At 44.7% G+C, this 21,079-nt stretch overlaps 1 long non-coding RNA gene across 2 annotated transcripts; it reads left to right on the forward strand.

Moving 5' to 3' along the window:
• The first annotated feature begins 1,315 nt into the window (after positions 1–1,315).
• On the forward strand, positions 1,316–15,769 carry LOC144487402 (uncharacterized). Of its 2 annotated transcripts, none has more exons than XR_013496408.1 (4): positions 1,316–1,521; positions 6,511–6,673; positions 12,972–13,066; positions 15,612–15,769. It is a non-coding gene; the product is annotated as an uncharacterized LOC144487402 (long non-coding RNA). The 2 variants fall into 2 exon arrangements; XR_013496409.1 differs by lacking the exon at positions 15,612–15,769 and adding an exon at positions 15,207–15,275.
• The last annotated feature ends 5,310 nt before the right edge of the window (positions 15,770–21,079 follow it).

A 21,079-nucleotide genomic window follows, 5' to 3' on the forward strand; every position in this document is an offset into this window, starting at 1 on the left:
GAGCAGCGAAGTGTTTGGCTTGTGCAAAAGTTCAGAGCCTGTTGCCACGAGCTCCATTTCACCGAGGGGAATGCCCGCAAGGACCATGGTCAGCTCTGCTGAGGGCTGTTGGCTCTATTCACTCTCCACAGATGCTGTCAAACCTGCTGAGATTTTCCAGTGTTTTCTGTTTATGTTTATTTATTCGTGTCACAAGTAGGCTTACATTAACACTGCAATGAAGTTACTGTGAAAATCCCCAAGTCGCCACACTCCGGCGCCTGTTCAGGTTACACTGAGGGAGAATTTAGCGTGGCCAATGCACCTAAGCAGCACGTCTTTCGGACTGTGGGAGGAAACCGGAGCAACGGAGGAAACCCAGGTCAACAAAGGTTGAACGTCCAAAGTCCACACACAGTGATCCAAGCCGGGAATCGAACCCGGGTCTCTCGCACTGAGAGTCACCGGTGCTAACCACTGGGCCACCCATCCCACCCTTTGGTTCAGATTCCAATATTCACAGTATTTTGCTTTGATTTCAACAAAAGCGATTTGCATTCTTATAGCTCCTTTAATGCTATAAAATATTCCAAAGTCCTTCACTGGAGCAAAATGAGGCAAGTTTATTGTCTTACTGTCCTTACTGGACAGGAGAGTAAAAGCTTGATAAAAGAGGCAGATTTGTAAAAGATTTCTAAGGGACAGATGGGAGTAAATTCTGGAGCTCTGGACCCAGGCAGATGAAGGCACGGCTGACAATGGAGGGATGAAAGAAATGAGGGACGCAGAATTGAAAGAACGCTGAAACTTTGGATGGTTCCAGCGTTGGAGAATGTTAAAGATATCGGAAGGGATGAAATCGTTCAGAAAATTGAAGATGGGAATGAGAACTTTAAAATCAAGGCATTTCTGGACTGAATCCCAATGTCGGTCAGTGAACACAGGGGGCAGGGTCGACAGGCAGCCTGGAGTGAATAAGATCCAGTTTCATTATATGACTGAGCATGGGGAAATAAATTTCTCACTGTGCAGCCCCACTTCCATTCAGCAGGTAAACAGTTAATGTGTTCACCTTTAAAGTTATCAGGTCCTGCATTGAAACATCTGACACTGGCCCTTTGTTTGAAAGACTAAACATAAGAAAATCGATGGACTTTTTAAACAGTTTCAGGTTGAAACCCAGTGATTCGTTCTGGAGGCATGACTCCGATTGAACTCACTGTGTGACAGCAATTAATTACAAATTGTTTGTAACTAACTTTGTTCACAGTTCAAAGAGTTTTTAAATTGGCTCAATGATGTGTTTTCTGAATAGCAACTTCCAGTCGGAGGACAGAGACAGAGACAGAGTCGTTTCAGCACAGCAGGAACCATTCAACCCATCGAGATGTAATACAAATCTCAAATTACAGAGATCAGATCCAATTACTGAACTGTGATTTGCTGAAAGAAAACCAGGAACAACATTACGTTTGGTAGCAAAGAGTTTACAAAGAGAAAACTAGCAGACTCCACACGGAAGCAGAGAATCTGCAGGTCAAGGTAAGATTTGTCTGCTCCTGTACTTTATGTATTTCTTTATTTTAAACCATTTTCTCAGTCAGATTATTTTACATGGGCTGTTGTAGCCATTCCCCTTCCATGAGGTTTTATACAGTGACTGAGCTGGAGCAGTGATGAAGGTGATCTGTTTAACAGTGAGGCTCCCAGAATCAGACCACTCCTGTTCCACACCATTATTTTCATTTTTAAGAGGGATGGAATGAGGTGAATCAGAGCATTCCCACATCCCAGTTCAGACCGGGCTGGGCCCTGGACCTTCCTCGATATGGGTTTTTGTAATTACAGGGAATTAATTTTAGAGCTCTGGCGCCCTCAACGCTACGACAACGGATGAATGAACACTGCTCGACAATTATCAGGCAAGAGTGTTCTCTTTCTGTTGGGGAACACTTCAGCGGTCACGGGCATTCACCTCTGATCTTCAGGTAAGCGTTCTCCAAGGCAGCCTTCACGACACACGACAACGCAGAGTGGCTGAGCAGAAACTGATAGCCAAGTTCCGCACACATGAGGATGGCCTCAACCGGGATCTTGGGTTCATGTCACACTATCTATAACCCCCACGACTCGCCTGGGCTTGCAAAATCTCACTAACTGTCCTGGCAGGAGACAATACACACCTCTTTCATATGTGCTTAACCCTGTCTCCACTCACATTGTCTGTACCTTTAAGACTTGATGAACTGTAAAAACTCGCATTCCAATCATTATTTTGTAAATTGAGTTTGTGTCTTGATATGCCCTGTTTGCAAACAGAACTCCAACTTACCTGGCGAAAGAGCAGCACTCCGAAAGCTAGTGGCTTGTGCTACCAAATAAACCTGTTGGACATTAACCTGGTGTTGTGAGACGTCTTACAGTGTTTACCCCAGTCCAACGCCGGCATCTCCACATCATGCCCTCAACATACAGAGTTTAGCTGCACAGTCTGCATTTCCCTGCTCCAACCAATACTCGGGTAATGACCGCACTCTCAAGTGTTTGGTTAAAAGTCAAAATATCAGATGTACACTGTGACTTTTTGTAATGTTACAGATAGAAATTCACTGCACATACTGAATTGGAAATGATAACCTCTCTAATCAGCCTCAAACATTGTTTCTAGCTGAATTGGGTGCAGACTTGTCAAACTGGTTCAATTGGTTACTCTCTCCTATAAATAGAAACCTCGAAATAATCTCATAACTTTTACCAGAGGGTGAAACTCAGACACGGGTATTATAAACAGGGTCAGCTCAGATGATTGGTATGATTTCTACTGAGATAACCAGGCTGCATTGAATTGACAAAGGCAGAACCTGCACAGTGACAGTAAAGCCGGTGTGGTTGAGGTCAAGTGGGAATGTAGTTTCTGAACTGATTGTGAAGCATCTCTTTCTTCCTTCCATTTAAATGTGTCGCCTCCCAGGGAGATTATTCTCCTCCACTCCCTGCCGTGAATCCATCCTTTGAGGCTGTAGCTATTATCTAACTGTGAGCTCCCCGCAGTGAATCCATCCTTTGCAGCTGTAGCTATTATCTAACTGTGAGCTCCCCACAGTGAATCCATCCTTTGTGGCTGTAGCTATTATTTAACTGTGAGCTCCCCGCAGTGAATCCATCCTTTGTGGCTGTAGCTATTATCTCACTGTGAGCTCCCGCAGTGAATCCATCCTTTGTGGCTGTAGCTATTATTTAACTGTGAGCTCCCCGCAGTGAATCCATCCTTTGTGGCTGTAGCTATTATCTCACTGTGAGCTCCCTGCAGTGAATCCATCCTTTGCGGCTGTAGCTATTATCTAACTGTGAGCTCCCCACAGTGAATCCATCCTTTGCGGCTGTAGCTATTATCTAACTGTGAGCTCCCCGCAGTGAATCCATCCTTTGCGGCTGTAGCTATTATCTAACTGTGAGCTTCCCGCAGTGAATCCATCCTTTGCGGCTGTAGCTATTATCTAACTGTGAGCTCCCCGCAGTGAATCCATCCTTTGTGGCTGTAGCTATTATCTAACTGTGAGCTCCCCGCAGTGAATCCACCCTTTGCTGCTATAGCTATTATCTCACTGTGAGCTCCCCGCAGTGAATCCATCCTTTGCGGCTGTAGCTATTATCTAACTGTGAGCTTCCCGCAGTGAATCCATCCTTTGCGGCTGTAGCTATTGTCTAACTGTGAGCTCCCTGCAGTGAATCCATCCTTTGCGGCTGTAGCTATTATCTAACTGTGAGCTCCCGCAGTGAATCCATCCTTTGCGGCTGTAGCTATTATCTCACTGTGAGCTCAGGCAGTAACTGAGAAACAGTTTATTCAACACTGGGACCCTCACAGCTCAACTTGTTTCTACTCCCCACCATCCCTCTCATTTTGAATAAGAGGTGATGCGATTAACCAGGGACAGGGAGCACAGGGTCTCCACAGACAGTGAAGAGATTGTGGGAGGACCTTCTTGGGGCACAATGTGAGATAATACTCTTTGGATTTAAAAGCGACAGATTTGAATGGAGTAGGAAATGAATTACAGATGGTCATGCTGAGACTGATTCTTGATACAGAAATCAGTATATGTTGGATTCAGTTTGAATAAGTTTTTACAGGTCGCTATAATGAGGTTAGTTGGAGCTCAGTGTGTTCAGCTTTGAATTCCATTCCAAGCGCCCACAATGGCTCCAGGTGGAGCTGAGCTGTAATTGTTAGGTTAATACCTGAGGTGCAGCGACTGAGCTGCTGATAGACTAGTTCAACTGGTTATATTTCTGAGGATGAATTAGCATTGGGTATAATTTAATATTCTGCCCCCATTTTTTTATCTTACTCTGTAAGATCCTGTCAATTCCATTCATTAAAATGATGATAAATCCTGTTAAAGGAAAGAAAGCACTGTTCATGTTCTGAAAGATTGATGGGTAGGAAACAAATACCCGTTCAGTAATACAGCGGGTTACTTGTGGTACCATCAGGATTGAATTGTTAGATCAAACAGTGCGTTAAACTGGGAGGGGATGGTTTGAATCTTTTCTGGTTCAGAACAGACCCCGACATCCTTGAAGGGAATGAGATAAATGATTGTAGGAAGAAGATGTCAGAGTGAGAAAAATTGAACCTTGTTCTCACAAAAAGCCAGTGCAGATATCAGAGCCTGCTGATTGAGTTTTAAACTATTTTAATATCCATGAAAATAAATAATATCAAGGTGTAGTAATCTTACCAAGGCCAGTTTTCCATCACCATACACCCATTTATTTACAGCGGCAGTTGAGTGCCATTCGACTGCTGTAGAGTGTAAATAAGCCCTGAGTCAACAACTGCTGGCCTGTGTGGAGCCAACTGATTTTAACGCCCCCTTCCCTCACCTCCCCCCTCCCCCACCAGCTGCTCCTTCCCTAGGGGAGCTGATACTCAGAGGAAAAGAGGTCCAGCAGAGATCTATTGATGATTCCCCATGGCCATCATAACATCCCTCTCTCCCCCCGCAATTCAATTTATTCCCTGCACCCCCACCAGCAAGCATCCTTTCTGCTGCTTAGTGACCGGCCTTGGGTCAGCTGGAGGTCGGACCAGATCAGTGGGTGTGAAGTGGATGGGGGACCTTTGCTTCTGGAGAAAGTGTGGCAAAGTCACCGATCTGGTTCCTTTTGAGGCCCCGCTTCACCAGGGCCACTGGACTTCTGCACTTCCATGTCGGAGTCCGTAGCAGGAGACTAAGGAAATCTGGCATATCCGCTACAACTCTCACCAACCTTTACCGATGCACCATAGAAAGCATTCTTTCTGGTTGTATCACAGCTTGGTATGGCTCCTATGTTGTCCAAGACTGCAATAAACTGCAAAGAGTCGTGAATGTAGCCCAATCCCATCACGCAAACCAGCCACTGACACTGTCTACACTTCGCGCTGCGTCGGCAAAGCAGTCAGCATAATAAAGGACACGACGCACCCCAGACATTCCCTCTTCCCCCTTCTTCCGTTGGGAAAAGTATATAAAAGTCTGAGGACATGTACCAACCGATTCAAAAACAGCTTCTTCCCTGCTGCCATCAGACATTTGAATGGACCGACCTCGCATTAAGTTGATCTTTCTCTACACCCTCGCTATGTCTGTAACAGTACATTCTGCACTCTTTCCTTTCATTCTCTATGAACAATATGCTTTGTCTGTATAGCGAGCAAGAAACAATACTATTCACTGTATCTGAATACATATGACAATAACAAATCAAATCACTTGGAGGGGCCAGCGTGTGTTCGATCTCCATTTATGGCTCGTCGCTGGCAGTGGCCATGCCTGTGACTGGTACTGTGGCCTGTACTGACACAGGTTCTCTATTCTGGTGATGGTTCAGGTGCTTCCTGATAATCTTGACCTGCACTTGGACTTTGTACAACATGAGCCCTGTCTTTTCTGTTATAATCTTGGGGGTCCAATGGTTGCCGTCCTTGAAGTTCCTCACATGGACTGGATCATCGGTCTTAAATGCTCTTTCTGTTTGCACAGAATCCTGGTTCTTCTTCTGGGTCTTCTTTTGGGACTCCACCTTCCTTGCCAGGTTGATTGGCCATGCTAAATTGACCTGAATGTCAGGGGATGAGCAGAGTAAATATGTGGGGTTACTGGAATACGGTCTGGGTGGGATTGTCATCGGGGCAGACTCGATGGGTCAAATAAACCCCTTCTTCAACCTCGGGATTTTATGAAACCCCAGATTGAAAATTAGGATAGTCTGATGAGACATTTTGTAACCTTCATTAATGTGTCCAATGAAAATACAGTAATTTAAACATTTCCAACACTCCTATTGAAATTCCCTGTTCGCTTCACTGGATGGACTGTCCCAGGATTGAGGAAATTGCCATTCTAATTGAAACATTTCCAACCGTCTTATTGAATCTTTCTTTCAGTTCTGGTTTATGGGCTGACCTGGGAGTGAGAAAATTGTCGTTCTCGTTCACCTGGCACTATTTGTCACTTTTTTTTTCATTCCTGCTTTAATCAGATCTCCGGTGAATGCTGGATTGATTGAGAAAATCCACAGCTGGAAGTAAGCAAGGAGTGTGGACTGCGGGACTAAGAGGTGAACCAGCACAGGATTGTGAGAGTGCCAACCGGAGAGAGACCTTGAGATTGAAAGAACTTCCATATATTTTCTGGAGAGGAAGGTGAGAGAATGTTGCATTTATTCCGGTCCTGTAGACAGTGCAGAAAGGTTACAAGGTGAGGTCAGAAATGCTGAGTGAGAGGTATGGAGAGTCTGAGCACTGAGTCCAGTTATCGAGGATATAAAATGTTATTTACTGTCAAGCTGATCAGTTTTTGTCTCAAACTTTAATTTAATAAAACCGCAGTGTTCGGCCTTGTTATATCAGTTGTGCAATATTGGAATCGCAGCTTCAGTGTTAACTTAAAACAAACTGACTATTTTGGGTTAATCTTCCTCTGAACTGAACTGAGGGTGTGTGATGGTGGTTTTGTTATTTCCATTTTCAGTTATATTTGCTGATGGATTTCCTCTGTTGCCAGGGTAACAATCTGACTGATCTCAGTACGAGATCTGACGAAGGGGCATCGCTCCGAAAGCTTATGGTATTTGCTACCAAATAAAACTGTTGGACTTTAACCTTGTGTTGTGAGACTTCTTACTCAGTACGAGAGGCAGAGGTACGGACACCAATTAGTGGAGAGAAATCGGATGGGTGGGGGCCAGGCGAGGGGATCACCATGTGAGAGGCGGGATTCTGGAGATAGACAAAAGCAATCAGCTATGCAAGGCAGAAGGAGAGGGAGACCAGGGCAAACAGACACAGACAGGAGTGAAGGAGAAAGGAAAAAGCAGAGAGGTGGAGAGAGAGAGACACTCTTGCAGACAGGCAAGGAAGTTCGAAACTGAGATGGCAAGTGACAAAGCAGCAAGGCTAAACATGGAAGCGGGTGGTGGGGCAATTATGTTAATTAAAGAGGGCATTAGTCGTGCAGTCAGAGGTGACCTTTAGTTCTTGAAGATCGAAGTGTAAAATCAGTTGGGTGACCCTAAGAAACAGCCAGGGGCAAAATCCATTGGTGTGAAATGTTTGTAGGTCACCCAGCAGCAGATGGAATGTGAATCTCAGGCACGTCAGGAAGTTTGAGGTGTGTTTAAGAAGGGTAATGCAGTAGTCAATCTACATCGAGACTCGGTGAAACATAATTAGTAATGTTGTGGGGGATGAATTGTTTGAAAGTATCCTGAGCCATTTTCTAGAATAGTATATTGAAGAACCAACTAGGGAATCGAAAAACAGTAGACTACATGTGTTAATGAATGATCTTGTAAAGGAGTCTTTCGGAAAGTGTTATCAGAGCAATGAACAAAGAAAAGTACAGAACGGGACAGGGCCCTTCGGCTCTCCAAACCTGTGCCGATCCTGATGCCCTAACGAAACAAAAACAAACCTCCAGCCCTTACTCGATCTGCCTGCTTCCACCACCTCCCTCAGGCAGTGCATTCCAGGCACCCACCACTCTCTGCGTGAAAAGGTTTGCCTGCACATCTCACTTAAACTTCCCCCCCCTCACCTTGAACCTGTGCCCTCTTGTAATTGACACTTCCACCTTTGCAAAAGGCCTCTGTCTATCCATCCTGTCTATGCCCCTCATAATTTTGTAGACCTCTATCTGGTCTCTGCTCAGCCTCCATCTTTCCAGTGTAAACTATCCTAGTTCGTTCAATCTCTACTCATAATGAGCACCCTCATGCTGGTGAACCTTCTTTGCACTCTCTCAAAACTCCAGGTCCTGCTGGGAGTGTGGTGACCAGAACTGCACACAATACTCCACATGCGGCCTAACCAAGGTTTTATATAGCTGCAACATGATTTCCCAGCTCTTGTACTCGGTGCCCTGGCTGATGAAGGCAGGCATGTCATATGTTTTCTTAATCACCGTGTGTCGCCACATTTAAGGAACTGTGGACCTGCACGCCTAGATCCCGAGATATGTTAATGTTCCCAAGAGTTTTGCCATTCACAGTATAATTCATGATAGAATTTTACATTTAAGTTTGAAAGTGATTAAGTTGCATTAGAAACTAGGGCATTAAATTAAAACAAAAACTCTGAAGGTGTGAGGATCAAATTGAATTTGGTGGACTGGAAAACTATGTTTAAAGATATGACAGCTGTCAGACAATGGCTAACATTTATAGAATTAATACATAGTTTACAATAGCAATACAATCTGAAACCCAGAAAGGAATGTGTTCCAATCATGGCTAATGGAAACAAAGCAAGGATTGTGTCGGATCAAAGGAAGCAGCATATAAAGTTGATGTGGATTTATGGGTGTAGGAGTAGGTTGAGAATCCAAACAGGAATGTCTGTCATCCACTCCAAAAGCAGAGTTCACTGGCAGTCCTTGCCACAGCAGCATTTTCTTCCTGTGGTCGGCACATTGGTAAAGGAAGACGACATGTGTCTGTGTCTGCGTTTGCATTGTCTTTCATGGACGAAAAGAAATTGGTTTAGGTTGGAGGGTCACAGTTTTTTTTTTTTTAACTGGTCGGTGCAACATCGTGGGCCGAAGGGCCTGTTCTGCGCTGTAATGTTCTATGTTCTATGTTCTATTGTCCTTCCCTGCCAGCCTTGATCACAATGTTATACTGGTTTGGTGACAGTGTGAGAGCCCAGTGCTGTATTCTCACTGAGGCCTTAGAACATAGAACATAGAAAGCCACAGCACAAACAGGCCCTTCGGCCCACAAGTTGCGCTGATCATATCCCTACCTCTAGGCCTATCTATAGCCCTCAATCCCATTAAATCCCATGTACTCATCCAGAAGTCTCTTAAAAGACCCCAACGCGTTTGCCTCCACCACCACCGACGTCAGCCGATTCCACTCACCCACCACCCTCTGAGTGAAAAACTTACCCCTGACATCTCCTCTGTACCTACCCCCCAGCACCTTAAACCTGTGTCCTCTCGTAGCAACCATTTCAGCCCTTGGAAATAGCCTCTGAGAGTCTACCCTATCCAGACCTCTCAACATCTTGTAAACCTCTATCAGGTCACCTCTCATCCTTCGTCTCTCCAGGGAGAAGAGACCAAGCTCCCTCAACCTATCCTCATAAGGCATGCCCCCCAATCCAGGCAACATCCTTGTAAATCTCCTCTGCACCCTTTCAATGGCTTCAACATCTTTCCTGTAATGAGGTGACCAGAACTGCGCGCAGTACTCCAAGTGGGGTCTAACCAGGGTCCTATAAAGCTGCAGCATTATCTCCCGACTCCTAAACTCAATCCCTCGATTAATGAAGGCTAGTACGCCGTACGCCTTCTTGACCGCATCCTCCAGCTGCGAGGCCGATTTAAGAGTCCTATGGACCCGGACCCCAAGGTCCTTCTGATCCTCTACACTGCTAAGAATGGTACCCTTCATATTATACTGCTGCTTCATCCCATTGGATCTGCCAAAATGGATCACTACACACTTATCCGGGTTGAAGTCCATCTGCCACTTCTCCGCCCAGTCTTGCATTCTATCTATGTCTCGCTGCAACTTCTGACATCCCTCCAAACTATCCACAACACCACCTACCTTGGTGTCATCAGCAAACTTACCAACCCATCCCTCCACTTCCTCATCCAGGTCATTTATGAAAATGACAAACAGCAAGGGTCCCAGAACAGATCCCTGGGGCACTCCACTGGTCACTGACCTCCATGCAGAGAAAGACCCCTCCACAGCCACTCTCTGCCTTCTGCAGGCAAGCCAGTTCTGGATCCACAAGGCAACAGCCCCTTGGATCCCATGCCCTCTCACTTTCTCAAGAAGTCTTGCATGGGGGACCTTATCGAACGCCTTGCTGAAGTCCATATAGACCACATCCACCGCTCTTCCTTTGTCAATGTGTTTGGTCACATTTTCAAAGAACTCAACCAGGCTCGTAAGGCACGACCTGCCCTTGACAAAGCCGTGCTGACTACTTTTGATCATACTAAACTTCTCTAGATGATTATAAATCCTGTCTCTCAGGATCCTCTCCATCAACTTACCAACGACTGAGGTTAGACTCACCGGTCGGTAATTTCCCGGGCTGTCCCTGTTCCCTTTCTTGAATATAGGGACCACATCTGCAATCCTCCAATCCTCCGGAACCTCTCCCGTCTCCATCGACGATGCAAAGATCATCGCCAAAGGCTCCGCAATCTCCTCCCTCGCCTCCCACAGTAACCTGGGGTACATCCCATCCGGTCCCGGCGACTTACCAACCTTGGGGGGAATGCGCTTGGATTCACTGCAAAGACTCATCAATGGCTTATGGTCTGTGCATATGGTGAATGAAAGACCACAAAGATACTGATGAAAATGTTTGACAGCGAAATCGATGGCTACACCTTCCTTGTCTGACTGAGAATATCCCTTCTCAGCTTCTGTCAGCGTATGAGCTGCAAAACCAATGGCTTGCTCTGACCTGTCCTCCATCAAATGAGGGAGTTCTGCCCCAACACCGTAGGATGAGGCATTGCATGATAGAATGAGTTCCTGTCTTGTTCAAAGTGATCGAGCAGATTAGCTAATTGCAGCAGAGCCTTCACATCCTTGAAAGCTTTCTTTTATGCTGACCCCCACTTTAATTTGGTTTCTTTGTGAAGCAGTATATACAGTGGTCCCAACACTGCTGAAAGATCTGGCAAAAACTTCCCGTAATAGTTAATCAAACCCAAAAATGACCTCAGCTCGGACATATTCTTGGGGTCTGGAGCTTTTTTCCTCCACAAGTGATGAACGCTGCACTATGATTTTGTGAACTAGATATTCCACAATTTGGCTATTACTGGCTCCAGGAAGACCAGATTCGATAGAGTTCTCCTTCAGACAATTTACTCATTTTCTGTGGCCAGGTTTACTGCTGGTTTCCCTGGAAGGGGAGCATGCCATGTCCACCGGCATGAGCGAGAAATTCCTTACCTGGAGGGCATTTGCAAGGTCTGGGATAGAGATTGAATCTCTTTACAGAGATTGTGTTTTGACGTTTCAATTTTCCCCTGGTAGTCTGCCTACTTGATGCCGTATCCCAAGATACAAAAGAAGTACAAGGAAGGACACCCAGAAACCTCACAGAAATAATAGAAACCCGACAGTGCAGAAAGAGGCCATTCGGCCCATCGAGTTTGCACTGACAACAATCGCATGTTGGACTTATCCCCACAACCCCACGCAGTTACCCCATTAATCACTCTAACTAACACATCCCGCCACACGAAGGGACAATCTTACATGACTAATCAACCTAAGCCGCACATCTTTGGACTGTGGGAGGAAACCGGAGCAGCCTGAGGAAACCCACAATGATACGGGGAGAATGTGCAAACTCCAGACAGACAGTGACCAAGCCGGGAATCGAAGGCAGGTCCTTGGAGATGTGAGACAGTAGTGCTAACCACTCTGCCACTATATCTCCCAATGCTAAACCAGTTTGTTCAGATCCATAGCTCTAAATGAGTATCTCAATTAAAGAAAGGGTTCCACAGGCTGGAAGATGTTTGGGATGAGTATTCCAGAGCGTAGTCTCTTGGCAGCTGAAGGCAAGGGGCCCATGTGTCGAAGAATCCACATAAGGGCTGGTCAAACTTTCGGGAGCGCGGAAATATTGCCAACATCTAAGGCTGGACTATAATATCTGGCTGGGACGTGTGAGTCAGTGGATATATTTGAAAAGCTCGATTGAGGTTCCAGATGGTGTACAAGGATCTAGGGTTAATGAGACATGGTGCAAGTTAGGATACAAGAAACAAGTTTCAGGGCAGTTCGTAAGATCATCTTGCATGTGTAACACTGTTTTTTATTTGCTGACTAGCAATATATTTATGAGAAACGGATAGCCCACCCAGTGGGACTCCAGAGAATGGGATTGGGAAGATAAACCAATGCCAGTGATATGTGCTCTGCGATTTACTGGATAAACAAAAAGACAGGGATAATTTCCACCCAGCTGGAAGGCAGTGAAGAGGATGATCATGTGATCAACTGTGCCAAAGGCTTCAGAGACGTAGAGTCGGCTGAAGATACTTCACTGACCATTTTATTTCTGCTAGAATGTAATGTTTGACTTTGATAAGAGCTGTTTCAGTATTGTGGCATAGGTGGATACCTAGTTAGATGTATTCAAACAAGCTCCAAGAAAGTTGTGTCTACATTTATCAGGTAAAGTTATCGTCATGTGTTTTGGAGAAAAGGAGGCTGGACATGGGCCAGGGATTTTCAAGGGCAAATGAAATCAAGATGATTTTTTGAAGAGGCAGTACCAAGGTTGTGGGGTCACCGTCAGATCTACCATATCTACATGGTGTTTGTGAGATTGTAAATACTAAAAGATTGTCCCCATATAAATTTTGGAAATCACATTGCTGCTTAAAGATACAAACAAGGCATTTTCACTTCACAGTTTCCATTTAACCCTGCTCTGGATTTGTCTATTTCAGAGCACCAGAATCGAAAACACCTGTCACAAAAATGGCTGAAGGTTTCAACAGCGGAGTATATCCAATATCTTCAAAAAGATTGACTTTGGACAATGGTAGGTTCAGAAAATACTCCCAAGTTTTCACCGTCCTGTTAATGAATCCAGACCTCATTCATGAACCTGCAGTTCACACAAGGAACAGAGAAGAATATAGCGGCAGCAAATTATAAACCAGTAAAACTGATATAATGAAGTTGTGCTGAACGCAATGTCTAGTGCATGTCGATAGGCATTGTTTACATGGACATCCAGAAGGAATTTGGACAGAGTTTCTTAAAATTTCTGTCATGCAATTGAAGGCAAATTTGTGACCTCATTGTGAAATTGGTGGAAAAGCAAGGGATAGAGATGAGGTAAATGGTGATTTAGGCTGACTGTCAGGATGCAACTTGCTGTGTTCCAGAAGCATCTGTGTTAGGCTCACAATTACTAACCAAATTTATTGACAGCCTAGATGATGGAATAAAAAAATGGATATATAAAACTGATTATGACACAAAGTTATTGAAACATTGTCGTCAATATAGCTGGCAATATAAGAACATAAGAAATAGGAGCAGGAGTAGGCCATCTGGCCCTTCGAGCCTGCCCCGCCATTCAACAAGATCATGGCTGATCTGAAGCGAATCAGTTCCACTTACCCGCCTGCTCCCCATATCCCCTAATTCCCTTATCGATCAGAAAACCATCTACCCGTGATTTAAACATATTCAACGAGGAAGCCTCCACCACTTCAATGGGCAGAGAATTCCAGAGATTCACTACCCTCTGAGAGAAGAAGTTCCCCCTCAACTCTGTTCTGAACCGGCCCCCCCTTATTTTGAGGCTGTGCCCTCTAGTTCTGGTTTCCCTTCGAAGTGGAAAGAATCTCTCCACCTCTACCCTATCCAGCCCCTTCATTGTCTTATACGTCTCTATAAGATCACCCCTCATCCTTCTAAACTCCAACGAGTACAGACCCAATCTGTTTAATCTCTCCTCATAAGCTACACCCCTCATCTCCAGTATCAACCTGGTGAACCTTCTCTGCACTCCCTCCAAGGCCAATATATCCTTTCGCAAATAAGGGGACCAAAACTGCACACAGTACTCCAGTTGCGGCCTCACCAGTGCCTTGTACAGTTGCAGCAAGACCTCCCTGCTTTTATACTCCATCCCTCTCGCGATAAAGGCCAACATTCCATTCGCCTTCTTGATCACCTGCTGCACCTGCAGACTGAGTTTTTGCGATTCATGCACAAGGACCCCCAGGTCCCTCTGCACAGTCGCACGATGTAATTTTTCTCCATTTAGATAATATTCCAATTTACTATTATTTCTTCCAAAGTGGATAACCTCACATTTGCTAACATTATATTCCATCTGCCAGATCCTCGCCCACTCGCTCAGCCTATCCAAGTCTCTCTGCAGACTTTCCGCGTCCTCCACGCAATTCGCTTTCCCACTCACCTTCGTGTCATCAGCAAACTTGAATACCCTAGATTCAGTCCCCTCCTCCAGATCATCTATGTAAATGGTAAACAATTGAGGCCCCAGCACCGATCCCTGCGGCACGCCACTGGTCACCAACTGCCAACCAGAAAAGCACCCATTTATCCCAACTCTCTACTTCCTGTTAGATAGCCAATCACCAATCCACGCCAACACCTTACCCCTAACTCCGTGTACCCCAATCTTCTGCAGCAACCTTTTGTGAGGCACCTTATCGAACGCCTTCTGGAAATCTAAAAACACCACATCCACCGGTTCCCCTCTGTCAACCGCACTAGTGACATCTTCATAAAAGTCCAGTAGATTCGTCAAACACGACTTTCCCTTCATGAATCCATGCTGCGTCTGCTTGATCGAACCATTCTTATTCAGGTGCTCTGTTATTTCCTCTTTAATAATGGACTCGAGCATCTTCCCAACTACGGACGTTAAGCTAACCGACCTGTAGTTACCCGCCTTATGCAATGAAATATCAGTAAATTAAGTGAATTGGCACGTTTGTGGCAAATAGATTAAAATGCAGGCAAATATCAGGTCCTTCACTTTCAATAAGGGATAGAACAGGGCCCTTTCCAAATGTGGAAAACCTAGAAACTTGGAAGCTCTACAGAACCTTGGGAATTCCTGAATATAGATTGTTAAAATATCGTGAAAAGGGAGCATAAAGTAAAACAAACAATTTAATGTTGGATTTTATGTCCAGAGGACAAGAGCATGTAGGGATAGAAGTTATGTTACAAGCGAGACAAGCTCCTGAATAGACCAATCCCGGCTGTGGCGATTGCAGTTAAAATAAAGGCAAAACCTTTCAGGAATGAAATTGAAAAATGCTTCGAAACGCAAAAACATTTCCTGCAAAAAAGGTAATTGATATTGGAAAGTTGATGTGAATTGCTTCTTACTAACCAGGGGTATGAAGTGATTTGGAGGTCAGCTGGATACATGGGTTTTATTCACAAATGAGATAAATATCATGAATGTTTTCTGAAAGATAGTTGATAACATGGCTCACATGACATTTAAGTGGGTTGTTTTAAGTTTACGGGAAATTAAAACAGTCCAGATAGGAACTCATTGTGTTTCATTTTTTTCCAATTTCTGTTCACAGATCCAAACTCTAAAATGACTGAGTTCTTGACAAACTGTAAAGATGACCAACTGTTGCTGTTGACCAAATTCTACCGGGACAGACTAGAACAGGCGATTGAAGGAGTGGCGAGACTCTGTCTGATGTTTGCAGCATGCGATCATATTGGTGTGAAAGAAAGTCATGTAAGTCCAGGATATGGTGGGTTTAGTGATTTTGCCCATTTTCACTTCGCAGACCTGATTAAATTAGAGGAAGAATAATTTGCTGAACAATAAGAAGCCATGGTCTCTCTTGCTGCTCTCCTAAAAAGACAACTGTTCCAGTACAGCTACAATGCTGGCATCTACCCAACAACGTGTAAAAAATGTCTATCCCATTTGCCCAAAACAGGACAAATCCATATGGAAAATTTGCACCCCACAAGCCTCCTCCCACTAATTGGCAGAGATAAAATGAGTCATTGCCAGTGACTTAAAGTTGCAGATACTTTGCAGTTTGGGACGGCAAAGTGGCACAGTGGTTAGCATTACTGCCTCATCGCGCTGGGAACCCGGGTTCGATTCCTGGTTTGAGTCATTGTCTCCGTGGTGTCTGCATGTTCCACGTTTTAAAGTTTATTTATTATTGTGAAAAGTAGGCTTGCATTAACACTGCAAAGATGTGACTGTGAATATCCCCTAGTTGCCATACTCCAGCGCCTTTTCGGGAACACTGAGGGTGAATTTAGCATGGCCAATGCACCTAACCAGAGCACCCGGAAGAAACCCACGCAGACACGGGGAGACTGTGCAGATTCCACACAGTGACCCAAGTCGGGAATTGAACCCAGGTCCCTGGCGCTATGAGGCAGCACTGCTAACTACTTTGGAACCGTGCTGCCGAGTTTTTGTGTGCATTTCCGTCGGGTGTTCGGCTTTCCTCCGACAGTCTGAAAGACGTGATGGTGAGGTGCATTGACCATGCAAAATTCTCCCTCAATGTACCTGAACAGGCGCTGGAGCGTGACAACGACGGGATTTCCTCGGTCACTACATTGCTTTCTTAATGCAAGCCTCTTTGTAACATGAATAAATACACTTTAAGCATTTAATAACATGATAATTGAAGTTCCTTTTAGGTACTGCCAGTATCACTTGCCTCCTGATCTCATTAAACCCTTGGCCCATTCATGGACCAACACGAGTGTCTGCCTCTCACATCACAACATTATTTGATTGAACTCTGTCATGGAATGCTCAGGCGATAGAAATGAATGGGAACTGCGCTAAATCTCTGCAATGGCTGCAGTCATACCTAGCACAATGATAGTTGCGATTGTTCGAGGTCAATCCTAGCAGACCCATGGCCCTCATACTTGAGTTCCTCAACGTCCTGTGTTCTCTGAAAATATATCCAGCTGTTTCATGACCTATCTGCTATCAATTGGTCAGAAGTGGAGGTGTTTTAGTGTTGATGTTAAAATGTACAACTTAATATGTAACTCCTCAGATATCAGGTACTGAACAATATCCAGTCTAGTAAATGGTCAGTGATATTCCTGCCACACAACTCCATCCCTGTTTGACACTAAGTCACATTACCATTGCGGAAACCCCCTTCAACAACCATGAGGGTTACAATTGAACACAACCTTAACTAGACGGGTCAGAGGCTGGGAATTTGCTGCAAGGCTCACTTCCTGAATTCCCAAAGTCTGCGAATAATCCACAAGACAAAAATGGGCAACGTGACGGAATACACTCCACAATCATGGATTATTGTGTCCAACATTATCTAAGCAGCTCGACACCATCGAGGATGAAGCTGCCACTTGATTTGCATGGAATTTGTTCTTAAAAATATTTCCTCCCACGTCACAATGTCAGCATGTGCACCTGGTAAAAGATGCACTGCAGCAAATCACTAACACTCCCTTAACAGAACTAATACTGTGGGCACATGCTTTCAAATAACCAGTATGGAAGATTTTGGAAATGAAAATCAACTAATACATCTTGAATTGAAATCTAGTTTCGGTAATGCTGACCATGAAAACATTATCCATTGATGTAAAAACCCATACCAATCAATAATGTCGTTTGTAGACTGAGATCTGCTGTCCTTGTTTGGACTACGTGTGACCCCAGCTCTAAAACAGTGTGATTACGTCTTGAAGAGTCTAACAGGCAACTCAGTTTTATTAAATGGCTGCAAAGTCTAAAAGTATTGAAACCGAATGATTCACCCGGAAATTACAATTACATTCCCAACCCTGTCGACCCTACAAATTCCATCATGTGGGGCCAGTGCTAAGATTCGGAAAGCTATCCCACTGACTAGTCAACCAGTTCCCTGAAACAATGAACCTCTTAACATCATACTTGCAGACAATGTCCCAAATACAACCATCATCATTGTTGGGTATGACCTGTCCCGCTGACAGGAAAGACCCACAAGACATCCAGTGGGGAGCAGATTGCCCTGGATTTCCTCAACATTGAGTCTGAACTCCCTGAAGTCTCATAATCCGGTTGGAAGCGTGGCAATGAAATTGCCTGCTGGTTTCAGCCTACAATGCCCACTATCTGATGAACAAGTGCTCCTCCATGTGACACAGTGTTTGGAGGAAGCACTGAGGATGGCAAGGGCAGGAAATATACTCTGGGTGGGGACTGAAATATCCATCAACAAGTCATGCTCAGTAGCGCCACCATTGAACGAGCGAGCAACGTCCTAAAGGGCATAGCTGCTGCACTGGGTCTGCGGCAGGCGGTGAGTGAATCAACAAAAGGTTTAACTTATTTGACCTCCTCCTGATCAGGCTGTCTGTTCCAGATGCACATGGTCAAAGTTGTCGGAGTGACCAACAAACTTTCCATTAGGAGGCAAAGTCCTGACTTACCTTCAGGTGTTGTGTGGATTTACCAACGAGTTAAATGTGATAGGTTTTGTACAGGTCAGTTGAGTCAAAACTGCGCAGCCATTAGACAGTGTGATCAATCAGTAGGAGCAGCAGAATTGTATTCGACCTTCACGGCCCAGCATATCATCTGCTCTGCTATTGCCAGTGTATCAGTCCGAGTGAATGAACAGTGCAGGAGGGGATGCCATTGATAGCGCCGGGGGTACCTCAACAACAGGTGTCAAACTGGTGAAGGTTCAACACGGGAATGCTTTTATAGCAAACAGCAGAACAAGCATGAGGGAAGTGACCCGAAATCTAATGAATCGGATCCAAAGCTCTGCATCCCTGCCGGATTCGTCCATGGCTGGTGTGAATTATTAACTAACCATCTGGAGAATTAGGCGCCCCAAATATCCACGTCCTAAATTAAATATGTTTCAGTATGTCTGAACATTCCAGTACAAAAGATAAAGCTGAAACATTGGCAAATATTATTAGCCAGAAGGACGCCGGAGGTGAAAGAAAGAATTAAAGCAAAATAGTGCGGATGCTGCAATGTGAAACAAAAACAGAAAACCCCGGAAAATCTCAGCAGGTCTGACAGCACCTGTGAGGAGAGAATAGAGCCAACGTTTCGAGTCTGGATGACCCTTCATCAGAGCTCTGACGAAGGATTATCTGGGCACGAAACTTTGGCTCTATTCTCTCCCCACAGATGCTGTCGGACCTGCTGAGATTTTCGAGCCTTTTCTGTTTTAGGAGCCAGTAGATGATCTATTGTGACTGTCTATTGAGGTCCCTGTCATCACAGATGTCAGTCCTTAGCTAATTCAGTTCACTCCAAATGATATCATGAAATAACCAAAGTAAATGTAAACTGTAAACATGGCAATATTCTGGCAAGAGAAAGACGTATCAGTGATCGTAGTTATAACTTAATCTCAGATGTGGGGTGTTTGCTGACGATTGCACTGTTTTCAGCACAATTTACAACTCCACAGATGCTGAAGCAATTACTGCACATATGCAAGAAAACCTGGACACCAGTCAGGCCTGGGCTGCGATATGCCAAGTAACGTTCGCGCTACAAAAATGCCAGGCAACTACAAATGCCATCAAAAGAGATTCCACCCCTCCCTCCTTGGCGATTGAATTTCATTACAATCATTGAATCCCCCTCTATCACGATGCTGGGGGGGTGCAGCTGACCTGAAACTGAATTGTACCAGGCACAAAATACTGGTGACGAGAGCAGGTCAGATTCTGTGGAGCGTGACTCACTTCCTCACTCCCCAAGACCTCTTCATCGTCTAAAAGGCACAGTCAGAGTGTGATGGAATCGTCTCCAGTTGCCTGGATGTGCGCAGTTCCAACAACTTTCAAGACGCTCGACAGCATCCCGGACAAAACAGCCACCTGATTGACACCCCATCTCACCAACATCAGCATTCACACCCTCCACTATCGACACACATGGCAGCGGTGTTTACCATTTACATGATACACTGCCACAACATCATAATAAAGTGGATCCTATAGTCTAACAGTAATCTGATGTCATGTTGGGCACGGAAATTCAGATGAAATTAATCCCATTGAAATTATTGCTGGTTCTCTGGGATTTCTCACTCTCTTTGAAAATTATTTTAAATTAAAAATTTGGTTTATTCATATGTTGTTTAAATTAAGGACGGAATCAAAATGTGATCTTTATTCAGTGTTAAGAAGGGATCAGGACCCAGTCCAGGGACTGCCTCCTGTCCTCAAAACAACTGGGAAATCCCTGAACAGATCCTTTCCTTCTCATTCCCAGTGCTTACCTTTCACTCTGTTTTCCAATACGCTCCTTATTATTCTTTACAGAAAGTAAAGGAAATCGCAGACAGTGGGAACCTCGCGGACTGTTCCAAACTGCTCCTAAATCTGGTGATAGAGAAAGGCCCTCGGGCTCTCAGGGTGATGTGGGAATCCTTTGTGGAAATGCACCGTGGGTTACCAAAGTTGGAGAAAATACTGAGAGAATTACCGACACTTGGTACAGTAAAATCGCGCAGTGAATTAACCATTGCAGATTGTTCTGATATTGCACATAGCTGATTTCATGACTGTAATTCCTTTAATCAGGTCCTGATGCATTTGTTTACATGAACATCCCACAAGGTTTATCGGAAGTACCCAGTAACCTAAAAGGTAAGTGATGACAGTGAAGAATTCAAACTAATTATTTCACTTCTAAGAGTCTGAATAATTAGTTGTCAGAATTTGGGAATCAGAAAGTCGAAGTCTCGGAATCAGGGTTAAATATTGTTTGAATTTGTCGTCCATCCTCATCTGTTCTGCACAGGTTCAAGTTTGCAATTCATACGACCATACACATTAGGAGCAAATGTTGACCCCTCGGTTCCTCTAAACTGCTCCACCATTGATCAAGAAGGCAAATGGGATGTTGGCCTATATCGCAAGGGTAATAGAATATAAAAGCAGAGATGTCTTGCTGCATCTGTACAGGGCATTGGTGAGGCCGCAGCTGGAATACTGTGTGCAGTATTGGCCCCTTATTTGCGGAAGGATATATTGGCCTTGGAGGGAGTGCAGAGAAGGT

This window comes from Mustelus asterias, unplaced genomic scaffold (assembly GCF_964213995.1).
Source record: "Mustelus asterias unplaced genomic scaffold, sMusAst1.hap1.1 HAP1_SCAFFOLD_774, whole genome shotgun sequence".
NCBI lineage: Eukaryota > Metazoa > Chordata > Chondrichthyes > Carcharhiniformes > Triakidae > Mustelus > Mustelus asterias.